Source organism: Phascolarctos cinereus, unplaced genomic scaffold (genome assembly GCF_003287225.1).
Source record: "Phascolarctos cinereus isolate Bilbo 61053 unplaced genomic scaffold, phaCin_HiC Scaffold_4;HRSCAF=312, whole genome shotgun sequence".
Classification (NCBI taxonomy): domain Eukaryota; kingdom Metazoa; phylum Chordata; class Mammalia; order Diprotodontia; family Phascolarctidae; genus Phascolarctos; species Phascolarctos cinereus.
Window position 1 is genome coordinate 360588021 of NW_027555847.1, and position 19823 is coordinate 360607843.

The window sequence follows — 19823 nt, forward strand, 5'->3', positions numbered from 1 at the left end:
GGAGGAGGTTCAGAGATGAGAAGAGGGCTCAGGACAGCTCAGGACAATAGGGTGGCAACAATGGAAGAAATTCTATCAATGGGGACAGAGAAAGAGCCATTAGACAAGGTAGGAAAACTAGGGGGTGGTCAACAGTGTCAAAAGCTTCAGAAATGGGGCAGCTAGGTGGCGCAGTGGATAGAGCACCTGCCCTGGAGTCAGGAGGACCCGAGTTCAAATGTGGCCTAAGACACATAACACTCACTGGCTGTGTGACTCTGGGCAAGTCACTTAACCCCAATTGCCTCACCAAAAAAAAAAAAAGCTTCAGTAAGGTCAAAGAAGGTGAAAAAAATGCCACTGGACATAGCAGTTAAGAAATCATTGGTAACTTTGGAAAGAATAACTTCAGTTGAGTAGTGGATTTGGCAGCCAGATAATAATAACAACCACAATAATAGCTGACATTTATATAGCACCTACTGTGTGCCAAGCACTGTGTTAAGTACTATATTATCTCATTTGATTCTCATAACAATCCTAGGAGGTACGTGCTATATTACCCCAATTTTACAGATGGGGAAATTGAGGCAAACAGGCATTAAGTTATTTGCCCAGGGTCACACAGCTAGTAAGTGTCTCATGCTAGATTTGAACTCAGGCCTTCCTGACTCCAGGCCCAACACTCTATTTACTGTACTACCTAGCTGCCCAAGGAATTCAATCAGCCTTGTAGATTACAAGGGATTCATAATCTCAGAATTAGAAGAGACCTCAGATGTAAGCCATCTAGCTCAAGCCGTAGCTGAACGAGAATCCTTGATAAAAGACACCTGACCAATTAGCCTTTGAATGCAGTGTGGGGGACATGGACCCTTTTCTCAAGGCAGCCCAGCCTGTTGCATTCTGGGATAGCTCTAATTGTTAGGAACTTCTGACAAGAAGATGAAATTTGCCTCTTCATGCCATCCATCTGTTGCTCTTAACTGTTCCCTTCCCTGAGTCCAATGACTCTTTCAAATTTCAGCCTTTCAGAATATTTGAAGACAGTTATTATGCCTCCCTAAGTCTTCTCTACTTCAGGCTATGGCACTCTCCTGGTAGATTTGGAATGAGCAGTGTAGGGGACAATAGGACAATCACTTTCCTCCGTCTAGACACTATGCCTCTAAGAGAAGCAGCAGGGTAGGGTGGATAAAGTAATGGGCCTGGAGACTTATCTGAGCCTCAGTTCCTCATCTGTAAAATGAGGGGGTTGGACTAAATAACCTTCAAGGTCCTTCACAGCTTTAAATATATGATCTTCTGGTCATGAAGTAGCCCAAGACTATATACTAAGTTGAGAAATGAGTGTATATTAAGGAAGTAGTGAAAATCTTTTTGAATCACGACTCTGCCATCAATGGATTATTTCTCCTGGCTTTGAGTCACCTAAACATTTGATAAGCATGCCATCTATGCCCTTATCCAATCATTGATAAAATATGGAATATCTTCTTCCCTTAGAGCCCCTCCCTCTAATTGGGACAGCTCCATTCAAGAAGACAGCCATCATTTCCCAAGAGACTTCACTACATCATGCCCCCGCTCTTGAGTACCTTCTCCTTTCTCTTTTCGTCTTCTCCTTGTGTATTGTCTTGCCCATTAGAATGTCAGCTCCTCAAGGGCAGGGACTGTTTTCCTTTTTGCTTACATTTGTGTTCCCAGCACTTAGCACAATACCTGACACAGTCAGCACTTGATAAAAACTTGTTGACTGAACTGACTGACCCTTGGGACATTCCACTAGAGATTTCTCTACAAGTTGACATGAAACCATTAATGTCTTTGTTGGGTCTGGTCATTCAGCCAGTTCTAAGCCTTCTTATTACCCAACCCATTTCCCCCCACCTTGTCCACAAGAATAGCATGGGTGACTTTGTCAAATTCTTTGTTGAAATCTAAGGAGACCATTTCTACAGCATTTCCCTGATGTACCAGTCCAGTATCCTTCTAAAAAAAACAAAAATGAGGAAATGAGGTGAGTCTGCTATGACCTGTTCTTGATGAATCCATTCTGTTGGCTCTTAATAATACATTCTAGAATTTTGGCAGGAAATCAAGTCAAGCTACTTGGCCTGTAGTTTATAACCTTCACTTTCTTCCCCTTTTTGAAAATTGGGTCATTTGCCCTTCCCTGGTCTTAGTGCCCTGATTCTCACTTTCTCAATGATCTTCCAAAGATCTTTGACAAAGACTCCAGGTTCACACCCATCAAACTTTCAATAATAATAATAATAATAAACATTTATGTAGTGCTTTAAAATTTGCAAAGCACTTTGCCACACATTATTTCATGAACCAAACAAAAGATTGTAGTGTTGGTATTGGTTTTTAAAAAACAACTTTTTTTCTATGTAGCTTATAGGATATGAGGTAGTTTCTACAGGTCAATGACTATGAGATCCAGTTTGTCCAAGCTTAGTGGCTTAAACTCATCGAGAGTGTGTTCACTTACTATCTCCTGCCTTATCTTAGGTTGCAATTCCTAACCATTTTAGTTCAGTCTGTTTTGACCCAAATATTATTCTCTTTGGCTGATTAAAAAAAAAAGTAAAAATATAGGTTGAGTAGTTCAGCCTTTTGTTATCATCTGTCATTATTGGCCTTTTTTCATAGGTTTGGGCTAGATTGTAAATAACTTTTGTTGTCAAATTCAGGAATTTGAAATTTATTTTGTAAGTAGCAAGTGTAGAGCCACTGAAGATTTTTGAACTGGGAAGAATGGTTTGTTTAAGGATCTTTGGTTCAAAATCTGCCTCAGGTACTCACTAGCTATGTAATCTTGGACTTAACCTCTCTCAGTCTCAGTTTCTTCATTTGTAAAATGGAAATAATAATAGCACCTGCCTCATAGGGTTGTGAGGCCCAAATGAAATAGCATATGTAAACCATTCTGTAAAGGTTAAAACACTATTGTTATTAGTATTCTTCCACTAAAGGCATGTTGATGACCCTGGGCCCCTGAAAGCTATGCCAGTGGAAAGCAAGGTCTGGCAGCTTTTTAGCTTATGAAGCGAAAAAGGCTTCAAGAACAGGTTGGAGACAGATTGTATGTTTGAAGATCAGCCTCGCTAAGTCATAAAGATTTAGAGTTATAAGGGACCTTAAAGGCCTTCTGGTTTAACTTTCTTTAAGGGGGCTGATTATCCTGCCCTAATTATGCTGACTAAAGGGTGGCATACCCTCGGAGAGAACAATGATACCCCAAAGAAAAGGGGCTCATACCAGCTTGGTTATTAATAGGTTTTATTAGAATTAATTATGTTCATTGGGTTGTTTAAGGGAGTTTATTCACAAGAGGTGAGTTGTCCTGGGTGGCAGCAGGACAGGGTAACATTGTGGGTCCCCGTTTCAACCCCAGGCTAGGTCAGATGTCATACAGAAACAGAGCAAGGAAGGCATAATGCCAGAATGGCCCCAGGGTCACAGGCAAGTTTTTCCATGAGATGGTTGGAGCTTCTTTTGCTGTTCATGTTTACTCAAAGTAGTTTACATTCTCTGTGAGACTCGAGGTCGTGTTCCCACTCTGGCCTGCCTCATCCTTTTTCCATTTTACAGATAAGGAAACTGAGGGCCAGTGAGGTTAAGTAAACCAGGGTCACACAGGTAGTCACAGAGGTAGAGGGCCCACATGGTACAAATCTATTTTACCATGCTGTCTCTCATGAAAGTTTGTTCACATGAATTTGTAGAAATGGTATCTCTATAAGACCAATAAGGCTAGAGGAGTTTTGATCTGTATCTAGTAAGGCTAGAGGAATTTTGATCTGTATTGGTAGGAATGTCAAAGCTATGGCTTAGTGGAGCTAGGTTGTCTTAAGTGTCCAGGCCCATTTAATATGAGATTCCCCTGCCCCCCTCCCTCTCCCTCCCCTTCCCTTTCTCTCTCCCTTTCCTCTCCCCCCCTTCCCTCTTCCTTCTTTTTCTCTCTTCCTTGCCCTCTCCCTCCCCTTCTCCATCCCCTTCCCCATCCCCTCTCCTCCCTCTCTCCCTCTTCTCCTTTCCCTCTCCCATCCCAATTTCCCTCTCCCTCCAACCTTCTCCATTAAGGGCATGTTGCCTGGAAGGCCTCTGGCCCTTACTAGAAACCTCCTTTCACAAAACTTTCTAGGAGAGATCCTGACCACAACCCTATCATCTTGGCCCTCTCTCACTATCCTAGCTTCTTTTTATCCAGATTCTTCACCCATCTATCCTTTCCCTGCTCAACTCAACCTTGGTTCCTGCGTACAACCTCTCCACTCCACCCCGCTCCAGTGTTTTAGCCAGGAGGCCCAGGCCCACATCTCCACTTGAAACCCAAACCTGTCTATACTAATAGATTGTCTGAGCAAGTTTTTTTTTTCCAGCTTTGCTCTGAGTAGCCTATCTTGACACCTGTGTGCCAGACTTATTCTCCCCACCCCCCACCTGCCTTCTTAACCTATTCCTGCATATTCATTACTAACACCAGTCAGTTTTGTCATTCCTGCCCGGCCCTGACTCCAAGAACTGCCCGACACACCCTGGTTCATTTCTGCTGACCTGGCCCATCCCAGAGACTTGAAGGAACTCGCCCCAGGTCCCCCAGCTGGATGGTGGCCCATCCAGGACTTCAACCTAGGTCTCCTGACTTGTCCATTGCTCTTGTCACACTATACCCCACAGACCTCCTTGATCCCTACTAGCTTACTACTTTTTTCACTAGAATTAAACAAAAAAATATTGGCATTGTCAATAGCTAAATGCATTGGACTATCGTGACATTACTATTCACTTTCGAGATCAATTTTTAGATAAGGCCCCATTCAAGAGGATTTAGGCTCATAGGATTTAGAGCCCAGAAAGGGCAATGAACTTGGCTAGGGTCACATGTACCATGCCTCAGACGGAGGAGTTAAACCCTGGTTCCCAGACCCAAAGGTCAACACTCTTGGGACCTCACCATCCTGAGATATAAAAAGATACCTTCTGTACAGCATCAGTTCCTGTGACGTGGTCCCACAAACAGTACAGGTCTAGCACATCTAAGTTGTTACCCACAGTTCAAATGAAAATCTCCCAGATGGAAAATGAAAAATGATTTTCTTGGAGTTGATGCTGGAAGCAGATGAATTTGTGGATGCTTTATAGCACCTGCTCCAGCACAAGGGACCACCCCAGTCATGGCCCTAGTCTGGCTATTTTGCCATTTCATTTCCTTTGGTTTTATTAATGCTAATAGTTGACCAGTAATATCGTTTACACCCTTTTCCCTCAGCATCCTCTAGCTTCAGCTTTGCTGTTCTGTCACTGGTTCTAGCTCACAGCTACGTGTTGGTTCATATCATGGGGATGAGACCACAAGTCTCTTCCCACTCCAGGCCATCCTCCACTCAGCTATTAAAGGGGTCTTTCTAAAGTGTAGGTCTAACCATGTCACCCCATGTCACTCAGTGTACTCCAGCAGCTCCCTCTCACCTCCAGGATCAAATATAAAATTTCCTGTTTGGCATTGAGAGCCTTGTATAGTCTTTCCAGGCTTCTTACACCCTGAACACTCCCACCCGCTCGGTGATGCAGTGACACAGGACTCCTTACTATTCCTCAGACCGGACACTCTACCTTCTTGGCTCTGGGCATTTCCTCTGGCTGTCTCCCATGCTCGGTATGCCCTCCTTTCTCATCTCTACCTCCTGGCTTTCTTCGAGTCGCAGCTAAAATCCCACCTCTATGAGAAGCCTTTCTTAATCCCCCTTAATTCTAGTGCTTTCCCTCTGTTGATTTTATTTTTCCAATTTTTCTTTCCCGTAGCTTGTCTGGACATAGTTGTCTGCATATTGTTTCCCCCATTAGACTATGAGTTCTCTGAGGGTGGGGACTATCTTTTGCGTTTCTTTATATCCTCAACACAGCACAGTGCCTTGCACATAGTAGGTGCTTGTTAAATAGTTATCAACTGTTTATTGACTGACTGATTGATGGATGACACTGCTTTTTGAGAGGCTTCATCATTGAGTTTGAAGTCTCCAAGATGAACACATAGAGGAAAAAAGGAGATCGTCTCTCTTCATAACAGTGACCCAGGATCAGGATCCAGAGCTCTTTCCACAAAGCTCAATTTATTTCCCTGGGATTTATTTGGATTACGGGGATCCATGGAAACTCCTGAATCAGTGGAAAGGGCTGTTCAGATGAGCAGCATCAGCAGCAAACATTGGGATCAGAAGCTATAAACATGGAGCAAAGCACAGGGTTATCTCAGTGCCCCATGAGAGTCGTTAGGCTGAGGAAGGTGGCAGAGAAAGAGAGAATCCTGAATAAAGCTCAGAAGAAGAGGGCCTGTTGGGGGCAGTCATGGCTAGTTGAGAGTCATGGGTATCAGAGATAAGACCTTATTCACTAAGCCTCTGCCTTTACATGTTTTCAGAGAATAAAGTCCAAGACTGTTCTAACACCACACACTTTTTCTCATAGTTCTGGCGAATGGCTGAAATTTTGTGACATTGCCAGAAGGAATGAAAATAATATTCCCCCCCTCCAGGAATCAACTTTTCCTAAGATTACACTTATTAAACTGATACGTTATTTACAGGTAGAAAGGATTATTGATATCATATAGTCCGAATCCTTAATTTTACATATGGGGAAACTGAGGCTCAGAGAGGTTAAGTTACTTGCCCAGAGTCACACAGGTAGTAAGTTTCATAGCTAGGATTTGAACTGAAGTCTTTCTGATTCAAAATCCTGTGATCTTTCCACTTCGTGATTGCATTGATCATTTTTAGGGAAGGAGACATCTAATGAAGGTGAGTTGTATCCAGCCGAGTCTACCTCTCTTCGTCATCATATATCTATATATAACTTTAACACTTCAATATCTTTGAAGATCTATAATTTCATTGGTTTGGGTTCTCTCCCATCATCAGTGCAGATTGTAACAAAGTTTCTGTGGCTGCAAAACTCATCACCTGATAATCATCTGACATAATTCTAGAAATCTAGCTATAAGAGCAAGACAAAAGAGAAATTACAGTTTGAACAGTGGCAGAGAGGAAACAAAATTATTCCTCTCTGCAGGTGACATAATGGCTTAGTTATAAAGCCCCATCTCAGACCCAGCAGAGAAGCTTTTCAAAGCAAAGGCTTAGATAAAGTTGTCTTTAGATTTGGTCTGAACCTATGATTTTATCAGTATGGTGGTAGAATACAAAATAACCTACAAAATCATTAATGTTACTATATTGTATTAATAAGAATCAGGTGGAAATAACAGAAATTCCACCCAAATGAATTATACAAATGGATAAATTATCTGGGAATTAATTTACCTAGTCCCACTCAAGACTTATATAAATACACACACACGTTGTCCCAAAAGTCTGAGACTATTTTAAGCAATAGTAGCTGAATTATCAGGACTTTAATAGCTATTAAAGCTTAAAAGGGGCACCTAGGTGATGCAGTGGATAGAGCACCAGGCCTGCAATCAGAAGACCTGAGTTCATATCCGACCTCAGATACTTACTAGATGTGTGATCCTGGGCAAGTCACTTAACCCTGTTTGCCTCAGTTTTCTCATCTGTAAAATGAGCTGGAGAAGGAAATGGCAAATTACTGCGGTAACTTTGCCAAGAAAACCCCAGATAGGGTTACAAAGAGTCAGACATGACTGAACAACACAATAACAAAGCTTACAACTGCATTCAGACTTTTGAGATACCCATATACATAGAAATAAAGACTGAAACAATGGTCAGGCCCTCCTAATATAATAGAAATCATTATATTATCTAAATTTAGATATTTCATGGTATACCCATCAAAATGCCAAAATACTTTGTAGAACTAGACAAAATAATAACAATACATATTTGATGAAACAAAAGGTCCAGATTCTAAAGAGAAATAATGAAAATACAAACCGTCATCATAAATAAGCATTTATTAAGAACTTATTACATGTCAGGTACTGTCCTAGGGATAGAGAAAAAAGCAAAAACATGGTCCCTGCCATCAAGGAGTTTACATTCTAGCGGGAGAGGTAACATGCAAACTACTGTGTTCTAACAGAATAGCTACACCTACAAATAGGAGGCAAACCAGAATAAAGGGTGTTTAGCATGACCAGATCTCAAGCTACAATAGAAAACAATTGTCAAGATTACTTGGCACTGACTAAAATACAAAAGCAGATCATTGAGCTGACTAAGTAAGCAAGACTCAGAAGCAATCGAATACAGCAGTCTAATTTTCAATAATCTCAAGAATACAAACTACTGAGGGAAGGGTCTCTGATAACAAGAACCCTTAGGATGAACGGACCTGAACCCAGGCCTTCGTGATTCACTCTCTACATTGAGCCATGTTGCCTCTTACATGCATCTGTGATCCTGGGGCCGTGTACATTTATATCCCTTGTAACGAGGTGATTGTTTTATGCTGCAGATTCTTAGCTGGTTGGCACCAGGGCTTTATGAAGAGCCAGGTGCAGTTAAGCTTTCCCTCAGTCCTATTAATAACACCTTTCATTTGTATGATGCATTGCATTTAGACTTCAAAGCCTATCTACATTCATCATTGTCTCCTTTAATCCCAACAAAAACGCTGTGAGGAATGCAGGTTGGCCTTTGGGGCTCATGACTCCGGAACAGGAATAGCCACCGAAGTTGTCTCCCAGGACAATGGCCAGAGAGCAGAGGACCGCTAGATTTCATAGGGCAGGGGAGCCAGGGTCCAAGAAAGCAAAGGGTAAGAAAGATAGCAGGGCTGATGGCATCTGATCATCCCAAGGGACTTTGCTTTTTGCCCCATTTTATACTGCTTTCTGAGCCCACTGCTAATCATACTTGGAAGGGAATTGGCCATCTGCAGGTCAAAGCTGCCCCTGACTGAGGCTGGAGCAGAGTTCATAGACCTCAGTGGTCCAACCCCCAACTTGAAATCCTCACTCTAATGCCCAGGGTCTGCTTGCTAACTTTTTTCCCCACTAACCCTCTGATTTCATTGGTATAAAGAATTCCTTCTGCCAATGCAGATCAAATCTGTTCTTTATTGTTCTTTAGTTGTTTTCAGTCGCGTCCAACTCTTCATAACTCCTTTTGAGCTTTTCTTGGCAAAGATACTGGAATGGTTTGCCATTTCCTTCTCCAGCTCATTTGACAGATGAGGAAACTGAGGCAAACAAGGTTTAGGGGCTTGCCCAGGGTCACATAGCTAGTAAGTGTTGGAGGCTGGATTTGAACTCAGGTCTTCCTGACTCCAGGCCCAACAGTCTATTTACTACTATATCACCTAGGTGGCCTCATATCGAGATTTTTTTTGGGGGGGGACAGAGAAAGATTAAGTGACTCACCAAGGTCCATACAATTAGGATATGTCTAAGGTAAGACTTGAACCCAGGTTTTCCGGACTCCCAGACCTGGTTCTCTATCCACTATACTATAATGCCTCTTTCTTTACCAATTTTCAAACCCCCCCCCCCGCCCACCAGTTGAGGTGAGATTTCAAGTTGAGAACAGGCCTTTGACCATTTCCACGTGGATCCTGTAAAGATATGGAGGTTTCTTCACCTAGTTCCAAAGGCATGCAGTTCTTTGAAAGTTATAATATCTTGCCCTTAATGGGTTTGGGGGGAGGGTGGGGAAGGGACCAGGGAGTGAGGATGTCATCTTTTCTCTTCTGAAATATGAAGGTGGGGTGGCATTCTCTCCCTACCTCACTACTCCAAGTTCTGTCAACAACTAGAAATTGTTGATTCTTCATTGGGGAGCAATTGGGATGACTTAATTTATCCATGGTTTGTCTTGTTTGTGTAACTAACCAAGAAATGGAACTGAAGGCCTCCTTCACTTCCCCTCTTCCCTGGTTTTTGTTTACTTACAGAAGGCATCAGGCAGAAACATTTCTGCTGCAGCAGCAAAGAGATGTAAAGTCAGTTCTCAGCAGCGGGAGGATACAACCTGCTCTTGACTGCTAGGGAGAGGAGGGTACGGGGAGCAGGGACAAGTCACGATCTAATGGTTCTTGCCAAGTTCTTAATCACCTCCTCTCTGGGGGAGATGAAATTTCTAGTTGAGAACAGGGCTCCTTCTCAAAGTCTGACTTGGCACAATCTACTCACTTGCTATAAGCTGCAGGGGATGTAAGGGCTGAGCTGCAGACTAATGATACTGGAGGAGGCTAAAGGGAAACAACTTTGGAAGGACTTAAATGGAACTTCCCGTGGGTGGGATGGGCCAGTCATTTTGCTAATCCTCATGATTCCTGAGTTCGGTGATCTGTGAGAGGGCAACCATTACCCAATAACTAACCCTGTGGTGGAACAGCTGGGTGGCACAGTGGGTAGAGTGCTGGACCTGAAGTCAGGAAGACTCATCTTTTTGGGTTCAAATCTGGTCTTAGACACTTACAAGCTGTGTGACTCTCGGCAAGTTACTTCACTTTGCCTCAGCTTCCTCATCTGTAAAAAGAGCTGGAGAAGGAAATGGCAAAGCACTCCAGTATCTTTGCCAAGAAAATGGGGTCACAAAGAGTCAGATGTGACTGAAAAATGACTGAACAGTAACAGCAAAGTTGGACTAGAGGAACAGGGGAACTATATATACTTCCTCTGTTACTGGTTTTATTTTGCTCCTTTCTATGTCTACCTTCTGAGCAGGTAGGCCTTGCTCTGCCTTCTCCCTCCGTCTTCTACCATTGCAGAGGATATTAGAGCTGGGAAGAACCAGAGATATTGTTTAGTCCAACCCCATAATTTTGTATTTATTTTTGTTTTGTCTTTAGATCTGTGATCCTCTGGTATTATTCCTGGTCTGCGCTGCCTCTAGGCATTTTGGAGCAGTTGGACAGAAGGTCTCCGTTCAAATCCTGCCTCTAACACAGAGACTCTGACTCTTTGACCCAGCACAAATCACTCCGACTCTCCAAGACAGTAAGTTCCAGGACATTTGCTGATCTGTATGGGGAGAGGGCATGTCTCCACCTGTGAAGTACCCACACTGATGAAATCACCCCTTCCAAGGTTGTTGTGAGATAGTGGTATATGGAAAACACTTCACAACTGAGAGCCCTATTATAGAAATGATTGCTATTATTATCCTACTACAGTCTTACAAATGTAATTACTTAATTGTACTCTTGAGTTTCTCCCTGCTGGCTAGATTGTAAGTTACTTGAGGTCAGGACCATGGCTTACCCTTCTTTTGCATTATTCCACAGTGCCTAAAGCGGTGCTGAACATAGAGTTTAGAGCTTGAATTGGCAAAGGAGACGTGATAGTGTCCATGTGCTAACTCCCTCCTCTAAATTAGCAGGTGTTTGTTAGAAACAAGTCCTAGGGATTGCTCAAAGCACGCAGAGATTCCAGGTCACTTGCCCAGGCTCACGTCTCTAGTAAATGGAAGCCAGGTGGCACGATAGAAAACACTTCCTGGCTGTGTGAGCCTGGGCAAATTACTTCACTTCTGTCTGCCTCAGTTTCCTCAGCTGTAAAACGGTGATAATAATAGCATGCTATCTCCTAGGGTGTTGGGAAAATAAATTGAAATAATATTTTTAAAGTGCTTTGCAAGTCTTAAAGTGCTATGTAAATGCTAGCTGTTATTATTATGAAATGTCAGAGGTGGAACCCAAAGTCAGGTTCTCTGGCTTTTCTAAGCCTATTGCTTCATTAACCCCATCATTTTACAGAAAAAGAAGGTGAGGCCCAGAGTCATTGAGTTACCCACTGTGGCTCATGCAGCTACTTATGGTGGAGCTGAGACTAGATAGATGCCAGGTCCTCTGGGGTCAGACCGGTACCTTTCCCAAGAAAATCTACATTTTTCCTTGTCCTGTATCCCAATGATGTCAAACTCAAATAAAAATGGAGCCACTACACCAGACATCAAGTTCCATATGGGACACATATTGACTTAGAAAACCACCTGTTAACATTATTATACGTGTTTTTTATTTTATCAAATACTTCCTGATTACATTTTGGAGGTAGCTAGGTGGCCAATGGATGGAGTGCCAGGCCTGGAGGCAGGAGGACCTGAGTTCAAAAATGGCCTCAGACACTTCCAGCTGGGTGACCCTGGGCAAGTCACTTAACCCTGTTTGCCTCAGTTTCTTTGTCTGTCAAATGAGCTGGAAAGGGAAATGGCAAACCATTCCAATGTCTCTGCCAAGAAAACCCCAAAGGGCATTGCAAAGAGTCAGAGATGACTGAAATGACTGAACAGCAACAATTACATTTTAGTTTGGTTCAGCTCACCTCTGCGCTATGCCATCTCTCCGTCTTCCCCTGTTTCCCCCTACTTTCTTCTAATTTTCTTTTTAATTCTTCAGTTGTGGTGAACTGAATGAGAGAAATGGGAGGAGGGAGAAAAACAAAGAATTTCCTTTAACCTTCTAGTCAGCTTAATCTTGTGTCACAAGATAGCATGGGGGGGTGGGGAACCTTTGGCCTTGAGGCCTCCTAGGTCCTCAAGTGCAGCCCTTTGAATCCAAACTTCACAGAACAAATCTCCTGGTACAGGGGAGTGGATGCTGGATTTGGAGTCGGAGGCTCCAGATTCAACTTCTGGTGCACATACTGGGAACCTCTTTGAGGTCTTTTGATTTTGTAGCAGCTGAATGATACAGGGGATAGAATGCTAATTTCAGAATCAGGAAAACCTGAGTTTGACTTCTGAGACAGATTTTCTCTTTTTATTTTTTGTTTTTGTTAGGCAATGGGGTTAAGTGACTTGTCCAGGGTCACACAGCTAGTAAGTGAAGATTTTCTCTTTTGTCTAATTGCCAGTCATCTTGACCTCTGTCTTGCCACTGGACTCCGATGGTTCTGGAGGAGAGAGTGAGGCTGATGACTTTGAACAGCGCTGCCTCACTTGAATCCAATTCACTTGCAAAGCACAACTTGAATTCTGTAGCCTCAGTTCCCTTAATGAGATAGGTAGATTAGATTGGAGATCCTTAACCTGGAGTCCTTGAATTTATTCTTAATTTTTTTTATGATTACATTTAAATATATTTCCTTTGTCATCCTACATACATACATACATATCTGGGGGAGGGGCAATCGGGGTTAAGTGACTTGCTCAGAGTCACTTAGGTCCTCAGGGCCGGCACTCTATCCACTGCACCACTTAGCTTCCCCGTCCTATATATTTTATTCTATGCATTAAAAAACATTATTCTGAGAATTGTGGATTCCATAGGGTTCCTTAATAATGGACCCCATAGTCTCCACAGGCTTCACCAGATTGCAAAAGGGGTCCAGACACAAAAAAGGTTAAGAACACCTCAATTATATAATCTCTGAGGTCCCTTCCAGCTTGAAATCTATGACAAGATAGGTTTTAATGCATGGGCTTATTGATTTAGAACTGGAAAGGACCTCAGAAGTCATCTAGTCTAACTCTCTTCTTATTTTACAGATGAGGAAACTGAGGCCCAGTGAGTTTAAATGACTTGCCCAAGGTCACACAGGTAGTGACTATTCCAGAGATGGTTCTCTTTCCATTGTATTATGCCATCTCCTTTAGAAGGGGATTTGTTTTGCAGCCTCTGTTTTGTTTCCCACCCTAATTCTGATTTCCTGCCTGGGAGAGCAAATGAGGACTCCTGCTTTATGTCCTCCCATGGACTTTCTTTTCCCTGCCTTCAGAATGACCATTGTCTGAGGTCTTTCCCACAGTTGGGGCCTGGGAAAAGTGGAAGCTCTAAAGGGAGGTGCACGGGTCAATCCTTCCTGCTCTTTTGCAACTTGGGTTTCCTCTGAGGCTTCTCTGCACCGGGCAGGCAAGTCCCAGACTCCCAGCAGTGCTCTGGGGGGAGGAAAGGGAAGTAGGCCACCGCACGCGAGAGCAAGAGCTTTGCCAAATTGGGAAAAACACTGTAGCCCCATTGGAACATCAGATTGCCGATGGTCCCTCAATGTAAACTTCCCAGTTGCAGGAAAGTTAATTTAACTACTCGTTGTGTGGGTGCAATGAGGCTGTTTTTATAGGATCATTTCTTATTCTCTACCATAATAGCTGATCAGTAGTTCAATGTGCAGAAATGTGCACCAGCCCTGGGGCCTCCCTCCTCCTTTGTCTGGGCAGATTGTCAAAGTCTGATAGGGAGGTTTGGCTCATCTCTCCTGTAGTTTAAAATGTGCATGAGTACAGTACTTGTGTATGAGTGAGGCAGCTTGCTCCCTTAGCTCCTGGGAGAATTTTAAAGATGAATGGCACCTTATGGATGGAGGTGGAGGTAGTGTGGGACAGTGGGCAGAATGCTAGTTTGCAGTCAGAGGGTGGGGGTTTAGATGCTGGCTCCATCATGTGGACAAATCATTTGATCTTGGTGGGCTTGGGTGTGATGGCACACACCTATAGTACCTGCTACTGGGGTGTAGGCTGGGGTGGGTGGATGGCTTGATTGTGGGACTTCTGAGATACAGTAGGCTAAAGCCAACTGAGTGACTGCATTGAATCTGGCACCAACACAGTGAACCCCTGAGAATGGAGGGGGCACCAGACTGTTCAGGAGGAGTGAATGAGGCCAGATCAGAAGCAGAATGGGTCAAGGTTTCTACGCTGATCAGCTTTGGGATCACCAGTAAGTGGCCGCTGCATTTCTAGCCTGGACAAGATAGGGAGACCGTGTCGACAAAACAAAACAATTTTTCAGGCCTCCTTTTCCTCATCTGTAAAATGAGGGAATTGGACTCTACATATAAGGTCGCTTTCAGCTTTAAAACCAGTCATCCAAATCCATATTCCCTCATTTTTTCAGATGAGGAAGCTGAGAATCGCATGTTACATTGGAATTAGCATTGGACTAAAAATCAAAGGACTGGAGTCTAATCCTTTTTCTGCAACAAACTAGCTGTGCGACCTGAGGAAAAGCTCTTCACCATTCTGGGCCTCGTGATTTCTTCATTGGTATGAAGTGCTTGGACTGGACAGCTGTCAGAATCCCTTCCAGCTATGATATTCAATGACTCTGTGAGAGTGTTTGGGGTCAAATGATCCTCTAACAAACTCTTCTAGCCACTGATTCTGACTCTGGTTTCAGTCACTTCATATTTGAATAAAATCCTCTTTGGGTCTATTCTTCCAGTTCTTAACCTTATTCTGTCAACTGAATCTTTTTGACAGAAAAATTTCACAAACCTTCCTTGCGATTTCCAGGTTTTCAAGGGAGGTTCCCTCTCAAATGACTGTTAGGTTCTACTCCTTTCCCCAAAGATTCTCTTCCCTCCACACCTCTGTTCTCTCCCTCTTTCTCTTCCTCTTCCTCATCCTCCTTCCCTCACTTTCTCTCCTCCCCTTTCCCTCCCTCCTCCCTTCTCTCTTTCCTCCTCCCTCTTTATGTCTCTCTCAGTCTCTCTGTCCCTCTGCCTTAGTCTCTCTCTCAATCTCTCTTTCTCTCTCTCTCCTCCTAGCTTTCCTCTTTCCTCTACTCACCCCCTTTCCCACCCCATCCTTGTCTCTCTCTTAGTGAAAAGACCACTCAGCAGTGCAGGTGAGAAGGGAAGAAGTGTGGCAGGGTCGAAGGTGCACTGACTTAGGATTCAGAAGACCTATATTCAAATCTTGCCTCTAATACAACCTTTGTGATCTTGGACAAGTCACTTCTCTCAGCTTCAGTTACCCCATCTGTAAAATGAGAGGGATTTAAACCTATGAGCCTTTTTGTCTCTAACATTGTGATTTGTCAACGTATTGTGGGGAGAGTGGAAAGCTCCTTCCCTTTGTGGAGCAGGCTAGGAGAGTGAGGTCAGACGGGAAGAGAGAACATTGTGATGCCCTGCTACAGTGTCATTTGGTTGGAAGGTCCCGTGGCACTCCTCAGGAAGAACTCATCATTCCAAAAAGCCTCACCCACCTTCTTTCTGAGAATAAATTAAATTTAAATTATTTTCCAAATTCATATGCATGGCCTTTAGACTGCTCTAGAGCCAGCCCTGTAATCAGGGGAAAATTGGAGAACTGATGATACCCCTGTCCCGGCTTTGGCACAGGAGTCTGCCTGACCCCTGGGGGTGACCCTAGGGGGTGAATTGGTGGAAGGAGGCAGTGTCTACAGTCTCAAAGCATTTCTCAAGGGCTCAGATTGGTCTGTCCCAGCTGAATTTGGTCATCCCTGTTATTCTCATTACGAATCTGATGAAAATAAGAGCATATTAGTCACATCTCTCTAGGCTCACAGGATTGTAAATATCCACGCCGAAAGGAACCTTCAAGGTTAGCTAGTCCAATTCTTATTCTGGAGATGAGAAAAGCAGCCCAGAGAAATTAAGTGAATGGGGGAAGCTAGGTGGCACAGTGGATAGAGTACTGGGCCCTGAAGTCAGGAGGACCTGAATTCAAGTCCAGCCTCAGACCAAACACTTGACACTTACTAGCTGTATGACCCTAGGCAAGTCACTTTAACCCCAACTGCCTAAAAAAACAACAACAATAACCAAAAAAATGAAATTAAGTGAATGTTCCAGGGGCACACAGCCAGTGACAGAACTAGCTAGGACTTGAACTCAGGTGATCTGGCTCCAAATCTAAATAGATATAACTCTCAAGAAGTGATATTGACTGAAAGGCTGATTTCTGAGGTCTTTGCATCCTTCTGAATCTGTTTTTCCATCTGTGTGACTTACACAGAGAAACATCGTGGAATAGTGGCTGGAGAGCCAATCACCAAGCTGGGAAGTCCTGGCTTCAAGCCCTGCCCCTGATAGAGCCTGGCGAGGTGACCCTGGACAAGTCACCTTTCAGTGTTCTGTGAAACTCTTTAAATGTCTAGTTGTAGAGAGGGTTTGGTCTTGCATTGGTACAGGGGGTTTCCTCACCCTGCACCAATGAATTCATAGATTCAGTCCCTTGCCCTGATGATGGGTGTCCAGTTGCTCTGTCTCTTTGAGGCCAGGACAGACTAGATGACCTTTAAGACCCCTTCTACATCTACTTCTTTTAGCAATTTTTTTATTTTTATTTTTAGGCAGTTGGGGTTAAGTGACTTGCCCAGGGTCACACAGGTAGTGTCAAGTGTTTGGTCTGAGGCCGGATTTGAACTCAGGTCCTCCTGACTTTAGGGCTGGTGCTCTATCCACTGTGCCGCCTAGCTGCCCACACATCTACTTCTAAGACAGGAATGCTTCCTACAATGTAGGATTGTCCAGAAACCAGGAGTTTGTAGTGCTCCAATGCACTCATGTCATACTGTGTATCCATAGTTATTTGTGTTTGTATCTTATTCCTCTTAGACTGTAAGCTCCATGAGGGCTCAGTCTTTTTTAAATTGTTTATCTTCCTCAGGGCCTTAGCAAAATTTAAGATGCTAAAGAGATTTTTGTTGAAGTGAATTGAATTGAGCTGCCTGATAAAAGGGCCTCTTTGGGAGACAACTAACCCTACTAGGAGAAGTCCACCTTTGGCCTGGCCCATCCCTACTTGTCACTTTATCCATTTCTGATCTGGATCATGCACCATGTATACATCAGCTCCTCCAGCCACATAGCATTGGCTCCCATCTGTGACCTTTCATCTCTCCTGGCAGAGTTCCACGCCAAGGAGGCAGCTAAGGCCCAGTGGTGTGCTAGAGCCAGCTTGAATTGATTGATTGTTATATTTTCAGCGTAAGCATTTATGTCTCGGAAACTGGTAAATGCTACAAATCAGGGCTTGATTTATTGTTTTGTGGATTGTTTAGACTTAAGAAAGTGATGGAGAAAACATAAAAAAGGCAGATTTCACTTAAAAGGGTATATAATTTTCCCTTTAAAGACCTGGTTCTAAATATTTACTAGCATACCTCTGGGATACATTTGCCTACATCCCAGGCCCTGACTCACCTTCAGCTTGTGTCTCCCAGTTTTGACCCCAGCTTGTAGTTAATTCCAAACCCACTGAAGGAACTCTTAACCCTGTGTCATATTTCCTCATATACCTCATTGGTATCTGTTGACAGGCCCTTCCTAACCTCCTCCTCCAGTTGAAAATTCTGAACCTAGCCCAATTCTGAACCCAGACAAAAAGGGAACAATGAACAGAATGGGGAGAAGATTTGGAATGCAGGCATTCAAGGCCAGATTAAAGGATGGGCATTTAGCCTAGCTCACAGTAGGCGGTAACCAGGAATCAGAGACCTTGCTAGCAGAGTATCTGACTCTGACACAAGGCCTGGTTCAGCCCAAGGACTTTTGAATACTGTCTGCCAACAGTTGGTCACAGGGACTGATTGATCCTAGCTTGTTCTGTCCTGTGGCCCTCCCTTCCCTGCCATGGGCCTCAGTGCCCAGGTGCGGGCAGTCCAGTGCCTTGGCAGGGGAAAAGTTGAGAGAGCGGTTACATTCTGACAACATGCCTTCCCAACGTAAACTCAGATTTTGGATGAGAAGCTTGTCAACATCAAGCTACTCAGAATTCATTTGCGTGACGGTGGAGTCTGGTTGAAGCATTCCTGGAGGAAAATCTAATTTGAGAATTACACATGACAGACAAAGAAACTACACACCCACAGCATCTCACATGGGAATGTGCCTGCTGGTTCTCTGTTGTTGAAAAGCTCTGGTTGGAGGCAGGAATGAGAATTTTCACATATTGATTATTGGTGGGTGGTCGTGTTTGGATCTCTCTTTGGAGCGAGGGCCTTCTGGGCCCAAGTCCTCCAATGCTCTGGAGTTGGCCATTTTTTTCTCTAGGGTTTCCCTTGCATATTGACTTAGGGTATTTGATAAATTGAGCTGGGGGTCTTTATGCCTTTAATTATCTCCAATCATTATAATAGACACAGATTATCTGATTTCCCTTACATTCACTCACAATGGAATCAGAAAATAGGAAGGGTCATTAGAGGTCACTGATTTTGGGCAAGGAAATTATAGGCCACCTAACCATACTACCCATTTCATTGGTTGACTGGCTTCATATATTCTTTGGGATTTTAGGGGAGAGAAGCTCATTTATTTATTTATTTGTTTATTCATTCCTCAGGCATTTACTAAACCCCTTCTGTGTGCCAGACACAGACATATCATTATGTATATTACACACAATTAATATATTACAAAATAAATTATATGTAACAATTAATATAATGATAATTATATATTATAATGATATAATTAATCATTTTTGTACTAAATGTTTATTGACTGAATGAAACATTGCAAGGTACTAGGTTATGGTGCTGCTGTTGCTCACCCTTCGTTTTCAAAGAGGGCCGATGACATCAGGAGGGTGTTGTCTTGACTTGCAGGTGAATTGGATTTAAGTGAGGTAGAGCTGAACTGGGTTATATATACAAAGACAAAAATGAAACCCTCATGGTTTTCAAGGGGCTTACTGGGTGGGGGCAGATACACAGATAAATACATAATATATGGAAATTAAATATAAAGTAATGGGGGGGAGTGTGAGCATAAATAATTAGGAAAGGACCAGAAAAGGTCTCATGCAGGGGAAAGTGGGTACCAAAGGTACCTGAGCTGAGCCTTGAAAGGAGTCAGGGTTTCTAAGATGAGAAGGAAAAAAGAAAGAATATTTCAGGTAAGGGAGAGGCAAAGGCATCAAAGGAAGAGGTGGAATATCATGTATAGAAAACAGCAATCAGGCAGTCAATAAACATTTATTAAGCACCTACTATGGGCCAAGTGCTGTGCTAAGCACTGCAGCTATAGAAGGAGGTAAAAGACAGTGGGCCTCGGTTGCTCACAATCTAAGTGGGGGAAGATGCAGGGGAGAGGGGAGACAAGCCAACTAATATGTATAAACAAGCTATTTGCAGGATAAATAGGAAATAATTAACAGAGGAAAGGCCCTAGAATTAAGAGTGGTTGGAAAAAGCTTCCTGTAGATGAGGAAATTTTA

General features: G+C 43.2%; 1 protein-coding gene across 4 annotated transcripts in view; it reads left to right on the plus strand.

Annotated features, from left to right (window-relative positions):
- Nucleotides 1-19823, plus strand: part of PDZD2 (PDZ domain containing 2) — a 486763-nt gene that overhangs the window by 141728 nt on the left and 325212 nt on the right. For 3 of the 4 annotated variants that reach the window (XM_020995096.1, XM_078153229.1, XM_078153227.1), the window contains exon 2: nucleotides 10765-10912. The gene's annotated coding sequence lies outside the window, so the exon portion shown is untranslated. Of the gene's footprint in view, nucleotides 1-10169; nucleotides 10640-10764; nucleotides 10913-19823 lie in introns of those variants that run through there. The other variant, XM_078153228.1, reaches the window with a different exon arrangement.